A 20,454-nucleotide genomic window follows, 5' to 3' on the forward strand; every position below is an offset into this window, starting at 1 on the left:
GGTGGGAGGCAGCTGGGAGTGAAGAGCTCTAAAATTTGGATCTAAACTAGAATGGTAGTTCTGGTCGTAAAGTCAGGAGGCCAGACCACCTGGATTGGAATCCAGATTCCATTTCTTTCCTGTGACTTTAGGCTATTCATCTAATGTATTTTTGTCTCAATTTCCTCATCTGTCAGGTGAGGATGATTAGTACCAACCTCCCAGGTTTGTTAAAAAGATGAAAAGAGTTATCATGCACAAATATAATGCACAGGGGCTGGGAATATGGCTTAGTGGTAAAGGGCTTGAGTAGTATGCATGAAGCCCGGGCTTTGATTCCTCAGTACCACATAAACAGAAAAAGCCAGAAGTGGTTCTATGGCTCAAGTGGTAAAGTGCTAGCCTTGAGCAAAAGAAGCTCAGAGACAGTGCCCAAGCCCTGAGTTCAAGCCCCAGGACCAGCAAAACAAAGCGAATATATATTATGCACAAAATAATATGCCCAGTACAATTGTTAACTACACCAAATAATTTACAAGCATGGATTCAAAAGTTAAGCATTCCACTTGATGGCAGTGTGACTTTGGAGATGTTACTTGACCTCTCTGGGTCTTAATTTCCCCTACCAAATGAGACAAGGGGCACCATATATATATTTCAGAGGTCTGCACTAGAGAGTCAGTGTGCTATGGCTATGTACTATGATTGTGCGAGGCCAAGTGTGCAGTGTGCCAGCCTAGAGTTTGGTGCTTCGCAGAATAAGGAAAGACAACCTAAAATAGGCTGCAATTCATCTCAGGCTGACTCAGTGCTGTGGCTGTCTTGAGAGCGGGTACTTCCTGAGGCAGGCACTGTGCTGGCTGAATAGAGGGGGTACAGACCATGTGGCTACCTAGGCTGGACAAAAGAGGAGACCTCTACCCTCTCTGCATTTATGGGGATGGGGTGCCAGCCCATCCGGGTGTCAGTGGGACTCCTAGCTCCTGTCTTTGGGAGCGGGAAGCCTGTGTTGCCATGGTGACATGGCACTGTTAATAGGATAGAACTCCTCACAGGGATGGTGGAGGTGTGTGTGTGTGGTGTGTGTGTGTGTGTGTGTGTGTGTGTGTGTGTGTGTGTGGCAGCAGTGGCTGCATGGTGTTGAGATGCTGGAAACAAAAGGGAGGCCCCCTTGCTAGGCCGCTTGCAGTCACCACGGCACTTGGCTCATCCTGGCAGAGATCAGAAAGGGGGTACACTGCTGAGAGTCTTTCCTCCTGCTGTCTCACCTTCTGCCTCCATGTCCTAACCTTCCTCCCTCCTTCACAGAAGGACAAAGACAAGGACAGGAAGGAGTGGGCAGGACGATGCTATAGAGGCTGGGCAGAGGAAAAGGAAGCGCTAAAGAAACAAGGAGAAGGAGAGGAAATGCTGCAACCTGGGGTATGTTCGAGTCTCTCCTCTTGTCACCCACGTCTCAAAGAAGACTTAAGATCCCTGGATCTGATAGAGGCTTTCTATGTCCCTTATCATCTTTGTATCTTTAAAAACCTTGGGAGTAAGCAAAAGAGGCTTATTCTACCCATTTCACTGATAGGCAAGCTAAGGCTCAATGAGGCATCGAGTCTTCCCCAATGTCAGTGACATAGCTTGGATCAACCTTTTATTTCTCCTTAAAACCAGAAGACTGGCAGGACTTCGGGGTTGGGTGGACAGGGCACCATGTTGCTTTCCTTCTAGGCCACTGGATTTTTGTGGCTTTGGTTTTCTGAGCAGAAACTCCAGAACCCTCACTCAGCTTTCTGTGTGCCTGGAGCCAATCCGGTGGAGGAGTTTCTCCATGAATATAGCCAACTCTTCTTCATCTCTGGGCCCTGTAGATTGGGCCTTGAGCCCTTTTCTCCCATGAACTCCGAGCCTCAATATCCTTATCTATATTACAAGACAGTGATGGCTTCCTTTTACATTTCATGGTTGTTCGTGGAGATTGGAAACACTAAACTAGGTACTGAAGTTGTGAAAACACATGCTGGCAGACAAAACTGTTGACCTGGTGCAGCCATGGTCCCTGAAATTCTTCAATAAAGGCTGAATTTCTTAGCCCAGCCCAGAGGATCTCTCTGTACCAAGAAGCACTCTTTGCCACCCGGCTGCCTTTGCTGTATACCTCACTGTTTCCTGAACTCATGAATGTCACACTGACTCTGTTCCTATGAATTTTTCCATCTAGGAATGCTTTTCCAACCCTGGAACTGGGCCTCCTTTGCATCCCAGTGTCCTGCAGGATCCCTTGTCAAGACAATGTCCTTATATTTAGCCCCCTTCTCAGTTGGACTAAGCATTCACAGGATCAAACCAATGAAAGCCTGATGGGTGTGGGCTGGACAGGTGACCTCAATGCACAGATGAGGAGACCAAGTCTCACCTTAGGCAAGTGGTTCCTGCAAGCTTATCTCTGTCTCTGGCCCTTGGTTCCGTGTAATGCCATGTCCCTTTTATTCATTTGGGTCCCACTCTTAGGACCAGGTAAGTCAGTGAGAGTGTACCTCTACAAATCAGGGTTCATTTGGTTATAGGTAAGCAAATCTCACTGCTTTGGAGGGGGAAAGAGGGATGTAAGACAGAGGACTCCATGCTTATAGTCTCAGAAGGGCTAAAGGGCCAGAGCCTTGGCTAAATCTCAGAAATGACCCTGAAACCACATGCCAGAATTTGTAAAATTGGTAGAATTGCCAGGGGACCTCCCATCTTTGGGAAAGTGAGGGAATCCTGGAGCAGCACCAGCTAGATCCTCAGTAACAAGACAGGACAGCCAGGGCTCTGTGTCTTGGGGCACTGGATCTCCTGCAAATACTCTGAATACTGCTGGAGGAGCAGAATCAGCAGAAGTGCAGCCCCTACCTCGCTTGCACCTGCCAAATTTGCCTACCCTATTGCATTGACTGGCTGAGCCTAAATCATGCCTTAGCTGCAAGGGCATCTGGGAATGTAGTCTTTCTTTCTTTCTTTCTTTCTTTCTTTCTTTCTTTCTTTCTTTCTTTCTTTCCTTCCTCCTCTTTCTTTCTATTTTTCTTTCTTTTCTTTCTTTCTTCTTTCCTTCCTTCCTTCCTTCCTTCCTTCCTTCCTTCCTTCCTTCCTTCCTTCCTTTCTTTCTTTCTTTCTTGCCAGTCATGGGCCTGAACTCTGGGCCTGGGTGCTATCCCTCAGCTCTTCAGCTCAAGTCTAGCACTCTACCACTTGAGCTGCAGCACTACTTCTGGCTTTTTCTACTTATGTGGTGCTGAGGAATCAAACCCAGGGCCCCATGCATGCAAAGCAAGCACTCTACCAGAGTCACCTTCCCAGTCCAGAAATATAGTTTTTGTCTTGACTCCATTGTATAGGAAAACCAACTGGAAGGAGGTTGGAAAGGATGTTGAATACTGGCCCATTATAAGTTATCATGCTACCATGATGTTGAGCTAAAGCCAAGAGTCCAGTAACCAAGTTGGACAAAAGGAGTTGTTTGCTCATGGTAGGCCCTATCTTTGGCCAAAGGCTCTTTCATTGTCCTTGTTTTAGAAAAGATTCAGTGTATTTGGAATCTAGCATCCTGAGATTCTCAGTTCCAGCAGTCAGTCACTGGCAAGTGACCTGGGACAGTCTTCCTTAGCCACCACATTGTCACACATTGAAACATGCAGCTTCTAGTGGACCAGTGTCAAGAGCTGATGAGGACAACCTTCCACAGCCTAATCTGTCTGATTCCTCATACTATAGTTCAGATTTTGGTCTTTGGGTCAGGCCCCTTGTCATCTGGGTCACGGATCTGTGCTATTACCTTGATCTGCCATGGTCTGAAGAAAGCCATCACCCAGAAGTGTCATAGTAGGGCTCTGAATCTATACCTGTCAGCTCACCATGTTTTCTTCCCACTACACCACAGCTACTTTGGCAGGGCCATCACCATCTTCCAGACTCTGCTTTCCCTGTGCTCCCTCCTTAACCAAGATAAGGAAACTGATACTAAAGGTGAGGAGACTCAGTTCAGGCATAAGGTCAGGGGTGAAATCTTCTGTCATATAGGATGCATGTGACCTAGGCAGCTACTTATCACCTGTACACCTCAGTGATCTCATTAGTAAACTTTCCTTCCTCATGGGGCTCAGAGGAGGATGCAAAGAGGCACAATCCATGCCACATACCCAGCACAGTGGCCAGAACCCAGTACAGTGTTGGTAAACACCCACTTCACTGTCTTTGCTTCAAGTTGGACTAGTGTATCATCACGTCTTTGCTTCTCCTTGTGAATGGCACTGTAGGGGCTGTGCCCTGAGTCCACAGAGCCCATTTAGTGCCAACCAAGAAGCCGATCTTGAAGTCCATGGAAAGGAATTCATGAGCAAACAGTCAATACTCTGGTTGTATATTGACATATGCTGGCTCTACTGGCATATATCAGGAGTAATAGTTCCAAGCTAGCACTAGGTATCACATTTTGTTTATTTATGTTATACAGCTCCTCAGTGATGCGTCATGTAGCTTAGGCAGAGACATATTGGACCAAGTGTTTTGCCAAAAGATCAGATTGATTAGGACCCTTACATCTTACCAGTGTATGCACTTGGTTTTTGCTAAATCTGTTCAGGATAAGGATCCTTCTTTATGGATGAGGAAACTAGAGGGGCAGGAAGAAGACAGAGGAAGATCATTTTCACGCCTGCTTTGCGAAACCCCCTAGGAAAAATTACTGGCAATGGAAAAATCTGTTTTGTTTTGTTTTGAGCTCGGGGCCTTGCGCTTGCTTTTCCCATTTGAGACACTGTGTCAACCCTTTTTGCTGCAGTTATCTTTCAGATAGGATCTCTTTTGTCCTGATTGGCTTTGTACCTCAACTTTCCTGTCTATTCCTCTTTTGTAGATGAGATGACAAGAGGGCACCACCGTGACTGGCTTATTGTTTGAAATGGGGTTCTTGCTAACTTTTTGCCCTGGCTGCCCTCAAACCATAATCCTCTTGATCTTCACTTCCTGAGTAGCTGGGATTATAGGCACAAGCCATTACACTCATCCCAGACAAGTTTTCTCAAGGCCTATTTAACTCTGGCAGGAGCCCAGGGTTTAGACTATCTGGTAACAGCAAGCCTTCCTGTTGGGCCTTTCTCTGATGATGCCAGATAGCCCTTGTCTTCTGCTGCAGGTGACATGGAAGGGACCCTACCATTCTTATCGCTTGGTCAGGCCTAAGTTGAGGGGCCTGGTGTGAAAAGGAAGGAATTCCTGCTAGGATCAAAGTGTGGTTCCTTCCAGGGGACCATGAGTGTGGTGACTTGTTTAACCCAACAAGCCCTGAGAGTAGGTTGTCAATTCAGGCTTGGCCCTGTGATTGGCCCCTCAAGGATTTCACCTCTTCTGTCTTAACTGGGGCACATTCATCCCAACGAATGTCTCAGTCATTAAAGAGATGGGATTATGGATGGCATCAGGAGAAAAATGAAGGTCTAGGTCCCAAATAAATGAATGCATCTTTTCCCAGGCCAGAGTCAGATCACACTGGCAGGAGGAAGTTATGTATCTCTTTGAGAGATGATTTTGGGAATACAGTCATGGATGTGTCACTTCTGTGCTTTCCAACCAAAGGGTGAGCGAGGAAGGGCTGAGGAATTTTCTGCTACTGAAAGACAGCAGGGTAGGGGCAGCCCAACGGCTCAGCCTGACAGAGGGGCTCAGGCACCGGGTGCTAATTACTACATCCTTTTCGAGCAGGAGTCTGGGTTGTTCCTCTTCACTTCCTTTTGATTATCTTAGGGCAATTTGGAGATAGCCAGGGATGAATTAAGCAGCGTTGGTGTGCACATTATTGCAGCTTCTCTCTGGACTTAAATGACTCTCTGGAAAATAGGCCTTTTTATTTATCCTCTCTTCTCCTTTCCTTAAATTGTAGCCCAGCCCTAAAGACGTGGATGGATTGTGCATATTCTTTGCCTTGTAATGAGTCTGTTTATCACCTCATGGGTCTGGAAGTAGAAGTGGATATGGGGCTCCTCTTACTAACTTCTTTGTCCACTCAGACGAAAGGAAGCTCTGCTTCTTGCCATTCAGTTGCTTAAAGAAGCCCCTTGTTGGGGCTGGAAAGGTGGCTCAGTGGTAGAGCGCTTGCCTTGCCTATCTGAGGCCCTGGGTTCGATTCCCCAGCACCACATAAGCAAAAAGAAAAAACCCAGAAGCGGCGCTGTAGCTCAAGTGGTAGAGCGCTAGCTTTGAGCTGAAGAGCTGAGGGACAGAGCCCAGGCCCAAAGTTCAGGCCCCACAACTGGACCAAAAAAAAAAAAAAGCCCCTTGTTCTTTGTGTATAAGTGAAAGGGTAGAAGATGCAAGGTGTATATGGCAGGTCACTAGCGTTTTTATTTCCTTAAGAGTGGATGGGACTTGGCCTTAGGATAGATGCTGTTAAAGGTCTGTTTCAATGAGGGAAGTTGCACCCAAGAACTTATGGGCCATAGGCTTATAGAGGGGTCATCACACATGGGTCCTAGACCCAAGACAGGGGGCAGGGCTTACTTGTACTTCATCAGCCAAGAGCCAAGGAATTCTGTCCAGGGCACTGACCTTCACCTTGACCTCTGACTTTGTGAATTGCAGCAAAGCAAGGACCAGCAGCAAAGTCATTGTTTCTACAATTTCTTCTCACCCATGCCTGATCTTGATTTAAAAAAATTGGTATTATAAAGCTGATATACAGAGGGATTACAGTTATACAAGTCAGGTAAAGAATACATTTCTTGAGGCTGAGAAGGTGGCTCAGTGGTAGAGCGCTTGCCTTGTATGCATGGGGCCCTGGGTTCGATTCCTCAGCACCACATAAACAAAAAAGAAAAAAGCCAGAAGTGGCGCTGTGGCTCAAGTGGTAGAGCGCTAGCCTTGAGCTGAAGAGCTGAGGGACAGCGCCCAGGCCCAGAGTTCAAGCCCAATGACCAGACCCTTCCCCCCTCCCCCCCAAAAAAGAATACATTTCTTTTTGGACAATGTATACTTTCCCTCTCCCAGTTTTTTTCTCCTATCCCCACCCACAAGTTGTATAGTGCATTTTCAACATAGTGGCTAGTGAGTCCCACCGCTGTGTTTGTTCACACTCTGACCCTCCATTTCTATGCCTCTCCTTACATATAAATGAACCAACAAGACAGAAAAGAAAACAAAAATAGCAAAAAAGAAAAAAAAACACCTCTTGTTTTCATTTCCTGGAGTTGATTTTGATAGATATTATTTTGTGTGCTTGAATCTTGATTTTGCCGACACTGACAACTTTTGGCGGGAGGGTTAGAAAGGCACAGCCTAAGCTGTGTGCCTCAGATACAGGTGTCCTGCAGGCAGCGCACCTCTCTGGGCACGAAAGGTAGGCTTTGGGTTGGAGGACACAATGCTGTGTTGACCCATACTGTTGTTCTGTCCTAGACCTCAAGCCAAGTGTTTGCTTGTTGTAAGTTGCTGGTTCCACACAGCAGCCTTGGCCATGGTGTTATTATTTCCTCTCTCCCCATCCTGCATACATGAAGTCATGAGGCACAGAGATTACATAGCTTGCCAGGTAAGTGAGGAAGCCAGAGTCTGGCTCCTCTGCTTGAGCTCTTTACCTCTCCCCAGGGAGCCTGTGCTCCCATCTTGAGAGATGGACATATGGTCCTCTGCCCACAGCCCCAGTTACACCCACCAATCTTTTACCTGGTCGCAGTCCAGCCTGGTCCTCCTGTGCTGTAGGGCACCATCTAGCTCCAGTCTACAGAGACTATCCTAACCCAGGTAACTTCCACTCTCCCAGGACCTACTCTGATTTCTGTGGCTTCCAAGCTTTCTAGTCTTATCTCCCACTTCATCCTTCATAGTCCCAACCAGTCAAATAGAAGGACTTACCATATTTTCATTCATGTCTCTCCCTCTGTTCTTCAAGCCTTTACCCAAGCTGATCCTGCTTTAGGGAATGTCCCCCCTCCACCCCCAAATCTTCATCCAAACTGGTCCTGTTTCCTCCCCTTCCAGCTCTCTCTCCCATTGCACCTTCACACACACAGTGTGGCAAACACCTCTAGTTAGACACGGGGTGTGCACATTGCCTCGTGTACAAATTCTTTTACTTGTTGGATCTCCAAAAGAATGCAAGCTCATTTTAGAAAATTTTGGGAGGTCTACAGAATCTCTCAGAAAAGAGGAAGAACCTGAAATCCTATATTGTTGTCAATATTTTGGGCTCTATCTTGTCTTTTATTAATTGTACAAAGATGTTTCATGGTATTTCCATACATGCATATAATATCTTGTCAAAATATATCATTTCATTATTTTTATTATGAAATAGTTCAAGCACAGACAGAAAATAATAACATCTCTTTTGGACACACCTCTCTATAACCAATCCAGTGGTTTTTCTAGATATAATTGCAAATTTAAACACTTTAGAGAGATGATATGCAAATTGCCTACACTGTGACAAAATCTGTTTACCCCTTTCTTCTCCTTTACCACTTGATTAGTCTCAACTATGTTCCATGGTTAAAGAGTATTGTTTGAAAAGTATACATTGCTCATTTAGTTAATTATTTTGTAACATTATTATTATTAGCAATATTGCACATTCATAACTATTTACTGAGAAGGTAGTTAAAGAAATGGGATTAGAGAATCCAGGAATATGAACATTTGGATACATTCTGTTAAACTGGCTTTTCAAATGATGACATTCATTTACTTTGCCATAAGCAGCATCCGAGAATATCAGTTTTGATTCATCTTACCAAGCATTAAGTAGTATATCTGTAAAATATTACCAGTTAGGAATGAATGAAGGAATAAATGATGAGTCTTTTATGGGAGTCAACATGTTGCTTTAGGACATTGCCACTCTCCTGTGACCAGCTCAGAGCTCACCACCTGGGTGACTGTGTGTGTCAGGCACCAAGATGATGAGGGAGGATGGCTGATTGCCAGATTATCTCAGTGTGGCTTTACACTTCCGCCAAGCCTGTGAAGTAGCCATGCAGCCAAAGTAATCACCTTTCCTTGGGCTGGGCTAATGTGTTCCTCTCTGGCTGCTTGGATCAATACCATACTTACTGCAGATTAGCTAAATGAGCCAGCGCAGCTGGGAATGAGCTTCCAGAGACAATTACTACAGAAAATGCAGCCATATTTTAGTGGACACCACATGCGTGAGCCTCTTTGCAAATATCAATATATATTTGCTTGCTTGACAAAAATAGATCAGCCCTAAATCAGGAGATTAATCCAAATGATTGGACTGTAAATGATCCTTGGTGTGCGAAGTGTGGCGAAACCTTGACCTTTTAAAGGTTCCTGTTGTTCAGATGGTACTGGAGGTAACCCAAAACACACTTGGATTGGTCTATGCCATTGCCTGCCAGTATACTGCAGGTAGAAATAGGAATGATCCTGAAGACAAATATTCATATTTTTATAGCCTCACTCACTTGACCTCATCATGACCTTGGAATGATACACATACATATTTATGTATATATACATATATGTATACACACATTTGTGACAGGTCTGAGGCTTGAGCTCAGGAATTGGGAGCTGTCCCTGAGCTGTGCTCAATGTTAGTGCTCTACCAGGTGGACCTCAGCTCTACTTTCAGCCTTTTGGTGATACTTGGAGGTATGTCTCATGGACTTGCCTGCCCAGCTTGCCTTTGAACTGTGATTCTCAGATCTCAGCCTCCTGAGTAGATAGGATTACAGGCATGAGCCACTGGTGCCTGGCTACAATAACTGTTTATTTAATAAACTAATTCATGCAGTTAGCAAATCATGGTTGAGTAGATTTTACATACTCGGCTTTGTTCTAAGTGCTGGGGATACAGTAGCTGTTTCAGTGGAACTTGCTGCCTAGTGGGGCAAAACTCATGCTGAACAAGCAGTGGTAGAAGTGGGTAAGTGATCCCACCTAGAGGCAAGTGCCTAAAGACAAAAGTGGTGCTGGGATGAGAAGCTAGAGGGGTGGCGACAGTCCTTCATTTCGGTGAGTGGCTGTAGAAAGCTTCTTTGAGAAGGTGATGTTGAAGTTGAAAGTTGATGGATGAAGAGTGAGCCAGGGTAAGACCCAGAGAGAATGGATATTTGGGGCTGAAGGAGCAGCTTGTGATTAGGGTGTGAGCCAGGAATGTGAGTGGCATTTGAAAGAACAGAGGCTGCGAGTAGGGCGGCAGTATGAGAGAGAACAGCATGGGTGGAACAGACAGCAAACAACAGTAAGGAATTTGAGTTTTATTCTAAGGGGTACAGGAAACCATCAACTGACTTTATACACGTAAAGGACAGGATCCAATCTTCTTTTGTCTTTTTTGTTGTTGTTGGTGGTAGTGGTCATAGGGCTTGAACTCAGCCTGAGTGCTGTCCTTGAGCTCTTTTGCTCAAGGCTAACACTCTACCATTTTGAGCCACAGCACCGTTTCCAGTTTTCTGGTGGTTAATTGGAGATAAGAGTCTCACAGACTTTCCTGCTCTTTCTGGTTTTGAACTACACTCCTCAGATCTCAGCCTTCTGAGTAGCTAGGATTACAGGTATGAGCCACCAGCACCTGGCTAATTTATAATTTTTAAAGTTCACTCTAGGTCCTGGGAAAAGAATGAGATATATTCTATATCCACTTTCTCCAGAAGAATAATGAATGCACAGGCCAGCAAAACAGGAGAGAGGATCTTGGGAAGATCTACCAAAAGACTTTCTGCCATGTGAACTTTTTTTCAAACTGGGCTTCTGGTTCTGCATTTTGTCTGACTTCCTATCTTCATACTATAGGGAGATATGAGTTTTGGTCCAATACAGTAGAAAGGCAAAGGATGGAGAGGAAAAGAGAGAACAAGAAATGTTTGATGACCTGCCTGCTTTGGTGCTGCCATTCCAGAGAAGAACCTGGAACCTCCTTGCTGTGTGCTGGACCAATGGACCATGGTGGAAGGGAGTCCTGCCTCAATCACTGTACTGGTAGAAGCTATGGTTCCAGGGACAGGTGGCTTTTAGTTTCATTCTCCCTAAGATTGAGAGGCTTATTGCCAAGATCTCTGGCTATCTGGATACATAGATTGCACACAGTTTTTGACACCACTCACTATTATAGTTTAGACCCTGAATGCCTCCTGAAGACCTATTATTAAAGGTCTGATCTAGAGTGTGTTGCTCTTAAGTGGAACCTTTAAGAGATAGGGCCTAGTGAGATGTCTTAAGTCATTGATGGTATGTCCTCAAAGAGGATTGTGGGCCCTCAATCCCTTCACCTGTTTGCTTCCTGATTGATGATGAGATGGGTTTTGCTCTGCTATGTACAATGGACACAATGTGCTGTCCTTCTATAGTTCCAAAAGCAATGGGTCAAAATGACTATGGACTGGAACCTTCTAAGACTATAAGCCAAGAGAAACCTTTTCTCTCTTTATGCTGATTATCTCAGGCATTTTGTGAGATTAATAAAAAGCTGACTAGCACACTTACCCAGAACTCTTGCCAACAATCCATGATTGGATGGTAAATCTAGGATTGAGTTTCAGTCTTCCGTCCTTGTTCTTTCTGCAAGTCTAGATATAGAGTTTTGGAGTGTGGGGGACTATGAATAGAGAAGGATAAAGATGCCCATTTCCAAGCTAGGCATTGTGGCATGTGCCTGTAATTCCAGCACCTGGGAGGCTGGAGCAGAAGGATCTCAAGTTCAAGGTTTAGTTCCTAAAGAATAAGTGTACTATGAACTTTGCACCTCCTTTTGGCTATTATTGTCTTCTGAAATGAGCAAATTCTGATCTTATCTTAAGGTGGAAGAATAGAACAGAACACTCAGACACTCAGGAGCCAGAGTAGTTGTAATTCTCACCAAGAAGGAGACCAAATATTGGGGGACTATGAAGCTTTTTTTTAACCACATGGGCTTTTGTTTCCATTTTCTCTCTTCTTCCTTTGGTTTTAGCTGGAGGTTAGCTTTACATGAAAAAGGACCCTGAAAGTACTGAATTTCCCCTGAGGAGGAAAAGAAACTTATGGGCTTCTCTTAGATTCTTTCTAGCCCTTAGAACGCTAGAGACTTGAGTCATGTGAACTTAATCATCCCAGAACTGTGGTGACGATGGTAGTTAACGCCATCTGTTCCCAGGAGCTCCCAGGATGCGGGGTCTGCAGAGAGGAGCCACACCCACACGGGAACCTCTTGTAGAACCACATCCAAGAAAGCAGGAAAGGATTTGGGGTTTGTTAGAAAAGTATTCTTGCTCCTTCCTCGACCTTTGCTAAGTACACCAACTAATGGAGCGAGAGAATGAAAGATCTTCACAGCCATGTGGAAATGTAATTCAAACCCAGCCTGAGGAGGTCACAGTGAGTTAGATTAATTTTCATCCTGCTTTTCTTTACAATGCTAACCTTTGCCTTCCCTCAAAAAAAGTACTTTAAAAAGAGATAAGTCTGTGTTTATTTGGCATTTGAAGGGCTTTTATTCCTAGCAACCCTGTTAGAAATGTCCCCATTTCCTTGGGAATCAGCCCAGGAGACTGGGTATTGATCCTTTGCATCAGAAATAATTATTCTGCTTTGAAATCTATTAAGTATTGGAAATTCAAATGAAACCATTTGTGAAGTTCTGTCTAATGAGAGTTATCAATGGAGAGAGTCATTAGTTAGCGGCATCTTTGGGCCTCTTCTGTCATTCCTAAAACTGCCCACATTTCTCTTTACATGTCCAACGTGCAGCTGGATAGATGTCTTCTTTTGTCTGGGCATCTCTGTCCTGTGAATTATGGTAAATGTTACTCTGTCAGCCTCACTAACCCAGTTCTTTCCTTCCCAACCCTTCCATGGTTAGACTCTCCCCTCCTCCTTTTAATTTCTTGTTCTGTGTCTCCTGTTCTTTCTTCCATTGCCATGCCTCCTGTCATTCCTTTCAGCTTCTGGCTGCTTTCTCTGGATCTGTCGTTGACACTAAGACTAGCAAATAACACCAAAGCACCTTGGCAGTGTGGGATCCTATATTATTAAAAATGAGCTAGACATTAATGGCTCACAGCTATAATCCTAGCTACTCAGGAGATTGAGATCAGAGGATTGAGGTTCAAAGCCAGCCCAAGCAGATAAATCCCAGAGACTTTCATCTTCAATGAACCACCAAAAAGCCAGACGTAGAGATACGTCTCAAGGGCTAGCGCACCAGCCCTGAGGGGAAAAAGCCAAGTGAGAGTGTAAGGCCATGAGTTCAATCCCCAGTACCAGCACAACCTCGAGGCTAAACAACAACAACAACAACAACAGCAACAAAAACCCAACCTAAATACACAGAACAACCCCCCCCCCCAACACAAAACTCCAAACCCTGAATTATTAAAATGAATCACCTTTTTTTTGGTCGTGGGGCCTGAACTCTGGGTCTGGGCACTGTCCTTCAGCTCTTCAGCTCAGGGTTAGCGCCCTACCACTTAAGCCACAGCGCCACTTCCGGTTTTTTCTGCTTATGTGGTGCTGAGGAATCGAACCCAAGGCCTCATGAATGTGAGCCACCTTCTCAGCCCCACTTCTTTTTTATTACTCATAGAACTTTTCTTCTTCTGCTTCTCTACCTCCTCTTCCTGGCCTTTGTCATCTTTTCACCCACTACAGGCTGCTTTTGAGTGCCAGGGTCTTCTCTAATCCTCTGGGTTTCACAGAAAGCAATCTTATCTTTTCCAGCCTGCCATGCCCAGGTTGAAAAGTTCTACTGCTCACTGGAAGCCGCCTTCTCCTTAGCATTTGAACTGATGGTGCCCAGGCCTTTTCAGCCCCTGAGAGTCTTGTAGGAGAGAAAAAGCCAGGCCGGAAGATGCTTGGGGAGACATGGTGGACAGGAGAGGCATGTGGAAAAAAAGAACTTTCATTTTCCTTCAGATCCTCCTCCTTCCTCCTTCATGTTCTCTCCAAATCTTGGTTAATGCCCAGTTCTTTCAAGTCCAGCCGGAATTTCCTGTGTGTTTGTCTCCAGATCGCTGTCCTGGAATTCTCTCTGCTTTAAGTTTAGGAGAATTTCTTGTTCAATCCTTCAGAAACCCTCTTCAGGTCTCTGTTACTATTTGAGGATGTCTTTCTTGTCTTCAAACAATGTTTCATTATTTTCATTCACATATTTTATGTGTAAATGTGTATATCTGTACAATAAAATGAAACTTTTAGAGTCAGTAAAGGTCATTAGCTCATCTGTTTATTATAAAAGGAAGAATTGGAAGTCATTGAATGGGAAAAGCATTTCAGAATGGCAGTAGTGTGGGCAGCTTCTATTAATACCATTTCAACAGGGACTTCCTTCAGTCTACAAGCTTCCCAAGAACTCTACCATGTTTAAATGAGACATAATCATAGTCATCTAAAACTGAGTTGGTGCTTCCATATTTTGAGAGCAGAACTTTTTCTCCAACTTTCATGCTGACTGGTTAGATTTCTCTACAGCTAGATCTCACAGCAACTACTTGCTTGCCATACTTTTCCTTGAGACTTTTCTGAAAGCATAATGCCTCCTTTAATTTCAGCTATGCATCTTTCAAGCAATGCTCCATCAAGCAATGGAAGGAGCTTCTAAATGCTTGTCTTGCTATGAGTCTGGCCCCAGCAGCTTGGACTCTGCTCTTGAGTCACCTGCTGTAAGGAGAGATCAGCAGGCCGGGACTTGTGAAAAAGCTCGAAATGAGTTTTTCAACAATGACACCTGGCTACTATAAATAATGCTGCTATAATCATGGGTGTGCATACATCTCTCCTATGCTAAGCTATATTGCTTTAGAGATATGCCCCAAACTGGTATAGCCAGATCATATGGTAGCTCTATTTTCCGTTTCTTGAGCAATCTCCATACTGATTTCCACAGTGCCTGGGTTAATTTACCTTCTCACTAACAACATATGAGGTTCATTTCCCCCTGCATCCTTGCTAGTATTTGTTGTTTGTTTTCTTGATGATTGTCCTTCAGACTGGGGTAAAATGGAATCAAGACATGGAATCACCTTAGATATTTAACAACTGATGACTGGATAAAAATAAGGTGGTACATATATAAAATAGAATGTTATTCAGCCATGAAGAGTGAAAGCGTGTCTTTTTTTTGGGGGGGGGAGGGTCCGGTCATGGGGCCTGAACTCTGGGCCTGGGTGCTGTCCCTCAGCTCTTGCTCAAGGCTAGCGCTCTACCACTTGAGCCACAGCACCACTTCCAGCTTTTTTCTTTTTGCTTATGTGGTGCTGAGGAATCGAACCCAGGGCTTCAGGCATGCAAGGCAAACGCTCTACCACTGAGCCACCTTCCCAGCCCCGAAAGCATGTCTTTTGAAGACTGGAAATTATCATGTGAAGTGAGATAAGCCAAACTCAGAAAACAGAATGTTTTTTACTTGTATGTAGAATCCAGATCTAAAAGAAAAGTAATATTACATGAAAAAAGGGGATTGCTGGCAGAGGAACCAACAGGTAGGGAAGGGATGAGGAAGAAGGTAAAAGAGGAAGAATATCACAGAAGTATATGCTGCCTAGTGAAAATAACAAGGAAACGCAGCAAAAATTGTTTAAAAAGAGAGGAGAGGAGGAAGAGGATGAAGAAAGAGTAATATAGATGGGATAAATTTGGTCAAAGTACATTATAGTCACATTGTAAATATCACATCGAAGCCCTTTTGTGGAATTAATTTATGTTAATACATTTAAAAAATGGCGCATAGGCCCTCTGATTATTGTGTTCCCCTAAAAAGTATATTAAAGTCCTGATCTTCCATACCGGTGTCTCCTTTAAATAAGAATGTTAGTCATATTTGATCAAGGTCCACCCTAATGACTTCATATTAATTTGATCACTTCTTTCCAGGTATGGAAGATTAAGACTTTACTATGCTTTTTAGGGGAACACAATTCAGCCAGCTATTCTTTCCTAGCTTGGCTCCCTCTCTCTCCATCCCCCTTCGCTACCTTCCTTTGTGTTAGTTCCATTCAACAGCAGATTTTTCCCTGGGCTTGGCAGAAGTGGTCTTGGCTTACAGTCTACGGTCTTGGCATCTTACCACCTTTACTGTTAGTCCCAGCAAAGGTCTCCAGTTGTCTCTGACTGGTTCAGTTTAGATCAGGTGCAGGAGTTAGGTCCTAGAGTGCTGGCACTTGGCCACACAACTAGCATATGAAATCTGTGACTTTCAAGTATTTGTTATCATCATACACAGAAATGGACTTGTAATATGAGTCAGCACACACACACACAACTAAAGTTTCACAAAGCAATTTTGTTTTACTGAAAGTGATGCACTCTGACATTATCCCTTCTCTTCTATTTCATTTAGAAAACACTCTCAGCTCAGTAAATTGATTTCCCAGCATAGAGTTTGGAAACCTGGTCTGAATGACCCCTGAGGTCCTGGTAGCTCAGAGATTCTGGGACCCTGTAATAGATACCACTGGGCCAAGAACGAGGAAGGGGGCTTCAGAATCAGCAAACATCACCTGTGTAATTAGAGGTGACCTGGACTGAGGCACAACTCTGGGAACTATGAATATAGCCCACATATAACCCACAGCCCAACTTTTGATGTTCTTTCTGGGCCCTCTCTCTTATCTTTGCTGACTGCCCTGTCAGCCTGGAAAATGAAGTCTTTGTGATCAGTTCTTTGCCAGATACCTTGAAGAACCACCCTTTGTTCACAGGTTGGATGTCTTCATCTGCTGATATGATTAACTCTCTAGAAGTTTCTCTCAGTGTCCTTTAAGCTTCATCCCTTTCCTTCACTCAAGCCTGTACCTTCTACCCTACCATTGGTTTGGGTGCCTCCTTGTTGCCCTTCTCAAAAATCTCTCTTCCTCCCATGTGTAGCAACAATTGAGCTCTTCTAGGAAGCCTGCCCAGTCTGTTCCCCAGGTGGCAGCGGCCTTCTGTCCTTCAGAGTCCTCTCAGCCTCATATTGCCTTGTTCTTCCTGGAAGAACATGAAACTCTTGATAGAGTTGATTGTGTTGACTGTGAGTTTGCAATGTTACCTAGCATGGTGAGGTTAGAAAAGATGTTTGGTTGGGCTGGGAAGATGGCTCAGTGGTAGAGCGCTTGCCTTACATGCCTAAGGCCCTGGGTTCGATTCCTCAGCACCACATAAGCAGAAAAAAAAGCTAGAAGTGGTGCTGTGGCTCAAGTGGTAGAGCGCTAGCCTTGAACTGAAGAGCTGAGGGATAGCGCCCAGGCCCTGAGTTCAGGCCCCACAACTGACCAAAAAAAAAAAAAAAGATGTTTGGGATATGCTAGAAGATGGGATAGATGGATTGATGGGTGAGCAGATGGATGGATTTCATAACACTAAATTGAACCTAATTATTCAACAAACGCCTTTTGAGTGCCTATTGTGTACTAGACATGATTCTAGGGATACCACATTGAACAAAGTAGACAATGATCTCTGCTCTCAGGGAGCTTATACTTTGGGATGTGTGTGTGTGTGTGTGTGTGAGAGAGAGAGAGAGAGAGACAGAGACAGAGACAGAGACAGAGAGAGACAGAGACACAGAGAGAGACAAAGAGAGAGAGAGAGAGAGAATAATCAAAGCACAGCATATGATGTATTAGATTTGGTCATAGGGGCCAGAAAAAACTAGCACAGGCAGAGAGCTAGGAAATGCTGGGACAACAGCAAATGCAGGAGGTATGGACAGAAAAGGCCTTCCTGAGGAGTCATTGTTTGAATAAAGACATGATGAATAGAAGGTAAGCCACAAGGACAGATAGCTGAGCAAAGAGCCTTCTAGGCAGAGAGAAGAGCAAGGGCAATGGCCCTGAGGCAGAGTCAGTATGGTTAGAACAGGGTGAGTGAGGGGAGAGAACAAGTCTCACAGGATCATTGTCATAGATTTGGTTCTCAGGATGTAGACTAGGGGGTGAAGATTAGTAGGAAGAAGTAGGAGCAGAAAGAAAAAGAAAGAGAAGGGGAGGAGGAAGAGGAGGAAGAGGAGTAAAAGAAAGAGGAGGATAACAAAGAAGAGAAGGAGGAGGAAGATGAGGAAGGAGCCAACAGCACACAGTCTGGTTGAGAGATGGCTGACTTGTACCAAAGTGGCAGTGGTGAAGGTATAAGAAGTGGTCAGATTTCGGACATATTTTGAAAGTCGAGCTGATAGAATTTGTGGCAGATTTGGTGTGAGGCTTATGAGAAACAGAGGAAGCCGGGATGGTGTTCAGGATTTTAGCAGGAGTGGCTCTAAGAAAGTTGTGAGTGGTGGGTGAGAAAACTTAAGTGTAGAGAAGGCTGGGGAGGTCTGGAGCTCAGTTTTACACGTGTTCATTGGTCATTCAAGAAGGCAGGGCCGGCACATTCAGACACACAAGTCTGGAGCATGAGGCAGTATTGGCTAGATATATTAGTTTGGGAATCAAGAACATCTAAATTCTCCACTGGCAGATGGTGTGTGTGCCTACACCTGTGTGAAGGATACATGGAACGGAGGGGTACCATCATGTCTTAGATATAGGGTTTCCACGCCTTGGTTTGTTCTTCTCTTGCACTGAGCCCTAGTGGGAGAGGTCTCCCCAAGATGTCCTAGGTCAGACTGAGGGAATATTGCAGCCCCCTCCTCGCACCTGCCCAACAAGTGCTGTAATGGCCTAAACTCTTATGGGCTAGTGTTCTTGATTTGGGATGGAGTTGAGAGTGGGGTCTTGTTATTGGTGCAAGGGCTCAATGAATTGCTTCTGGGGTCACTTCTGCTCTGATGCTGGGATTTTCCGAAGGTCTGGAGGCTCGTCTCCCTTCACGCCTCCATGTTAACCCCTTGTCCCTGTCCCCTCTATGCCTCATTTATTCCACTCTGGAGCCACTTCTCCCCTGATGATGTTCCCAACGTTTCCTTCATTTTCTTCTCAGTCCCCTCAAACATCCCAAAGATGTATTAGTAGCGGGTCCCCTGAAGAGCAGAGGGGCGGTGACAAAATGAATTCTGACAAAGATAATTGCATTGATTCCTTTGTAGCTCAGCCCTAAACATGACTCCACACTGTCAGTTTCTATTTTAGTCAAAGCCTGGAGTCCAATGTTTTCCCCACAGGTAAAGGACTGGTGGGAAGAGATGGGAATGTGTTAGTGCTGTGGGTCAAAGGTGAGATGCCACCCCTCTGTGGCAGCCTGTGGGCCTGGGCTACAGTACCTCAGCCCTGGCTTTCTTTGGTCTGGAAACTCAGACCATCTCCAGAATGGATAGTCAGACATGTGAAGGGCTTTGGGGACCACCACACTGGTACTGCCTGCCAGGCTGGGAATCATAACCTTAATGAACATTGAGTTTCTTGATGAAGCCGGCACAGGCTCGCGCCCCTGGGTAAGGGAGTCACTGGCAGGAGGGGTCAGCGTGACCTTGCAGAAGTGCCCTGCAGCTGGCTTTCCTCTGAGTTCCCTGTCATCACAGCTGACAAGGGCCTTGGGGTCACCACTGCCCTCCAAGAATGTTCTCACGTCCAAAAGCCCTCACTCCAGAGCACCTGGGTCTCTGTGTCTAGGGAGACTAAGAAGCAACCAGCATTGAACCAGTATGAATGTTTGAGTGAGACCGACTTCAGTGTGTGCAGTAACTATGCCATGGGTATCACACGTCTACCAGCCCTGTCAGAATGTTTCATCATGTTTGCCCATGAATACTTGCTTGTTTTATGAAATGTCCAAAAGAAGAACAGCATAAACTTACAGGGCTGGCAAAGAACCCACCCTCTTAGAGGTCATGTAGAACTGTGTCTTAGCTACTTAATACCTTGGGGGGGAAAACCCACTTAGTGTTTACAGACATTAGCCCTGGGAACAGTGTGATTTGCACAGCCATCATTTGGTCATAGTACTGCTCTGGGACACTGAGCCTGGTGAAGAATCATTTTCAGGCAATGCATAGAAACCCACTGGAAGCTTGGGTTAAAAACAGGGGGAGTAGCTGGCACTGGTGGCTCACATCTATAATCCTAGCTACTCAATAGGGAGAATACTCAGGCCCTGAGTTCAAACCCCACAACTGACCAAAAAAAAGACAAAAACAGGGGGAGTCATGAAGATACTGGGGACTGTTGGGTTACCCAGCTACAAGAAGCACAAACCTGGAAAGATCTTCCCACTTTACCACTGCTACTACAGAATACTTGGGTTTTCATTGGTTTTCCCTTGAGCTTCTATTTGGTTGTGCTTTCTCATTGGCTCACTTGTGGCCCATCAAGGCCTCCGCAGAAGGATAACTTTCAGTCCTCAAGTTTGCAAGTGCTGCTGCTCTACTCCTTCCAGTGGACTGAGTGGTGTTTGTTTGTGCTGATTCCACATTGTCAGAGGAGACACTGATGGGATTAGCTTAGGGGAAATGTCTGCCTCTGGCCCAATCAGCTAGGAGCAGGAAGGCTCAAGTCCTCACACACCGCAGGGCTGTCTCCTTCCATGATGGTTTTTTTTTTAATGCAAGAAAAGGTAGAGAAAAGATGACAGGTTTCTCCAGCATCCATTTCGTGGGCTGTTGCATTTGGT

Source organism: Dipodomys ordii, unplaced genomic scaffold (genome assembly GCF_000151885.1).
Source record: "Dipodomys ordii isolate 6190 unplaced genomic scaffold, Dord_2.0 Scaffold95, whole genome shotgun sequence".
Classification (NCBI taxonomy): domain Eukaryota; kingdom Metazoa; phylum Chordata; class Mammalia; order Rodentia; family Heteromyidae; genus Dipodomys; species Dipodomys ordii.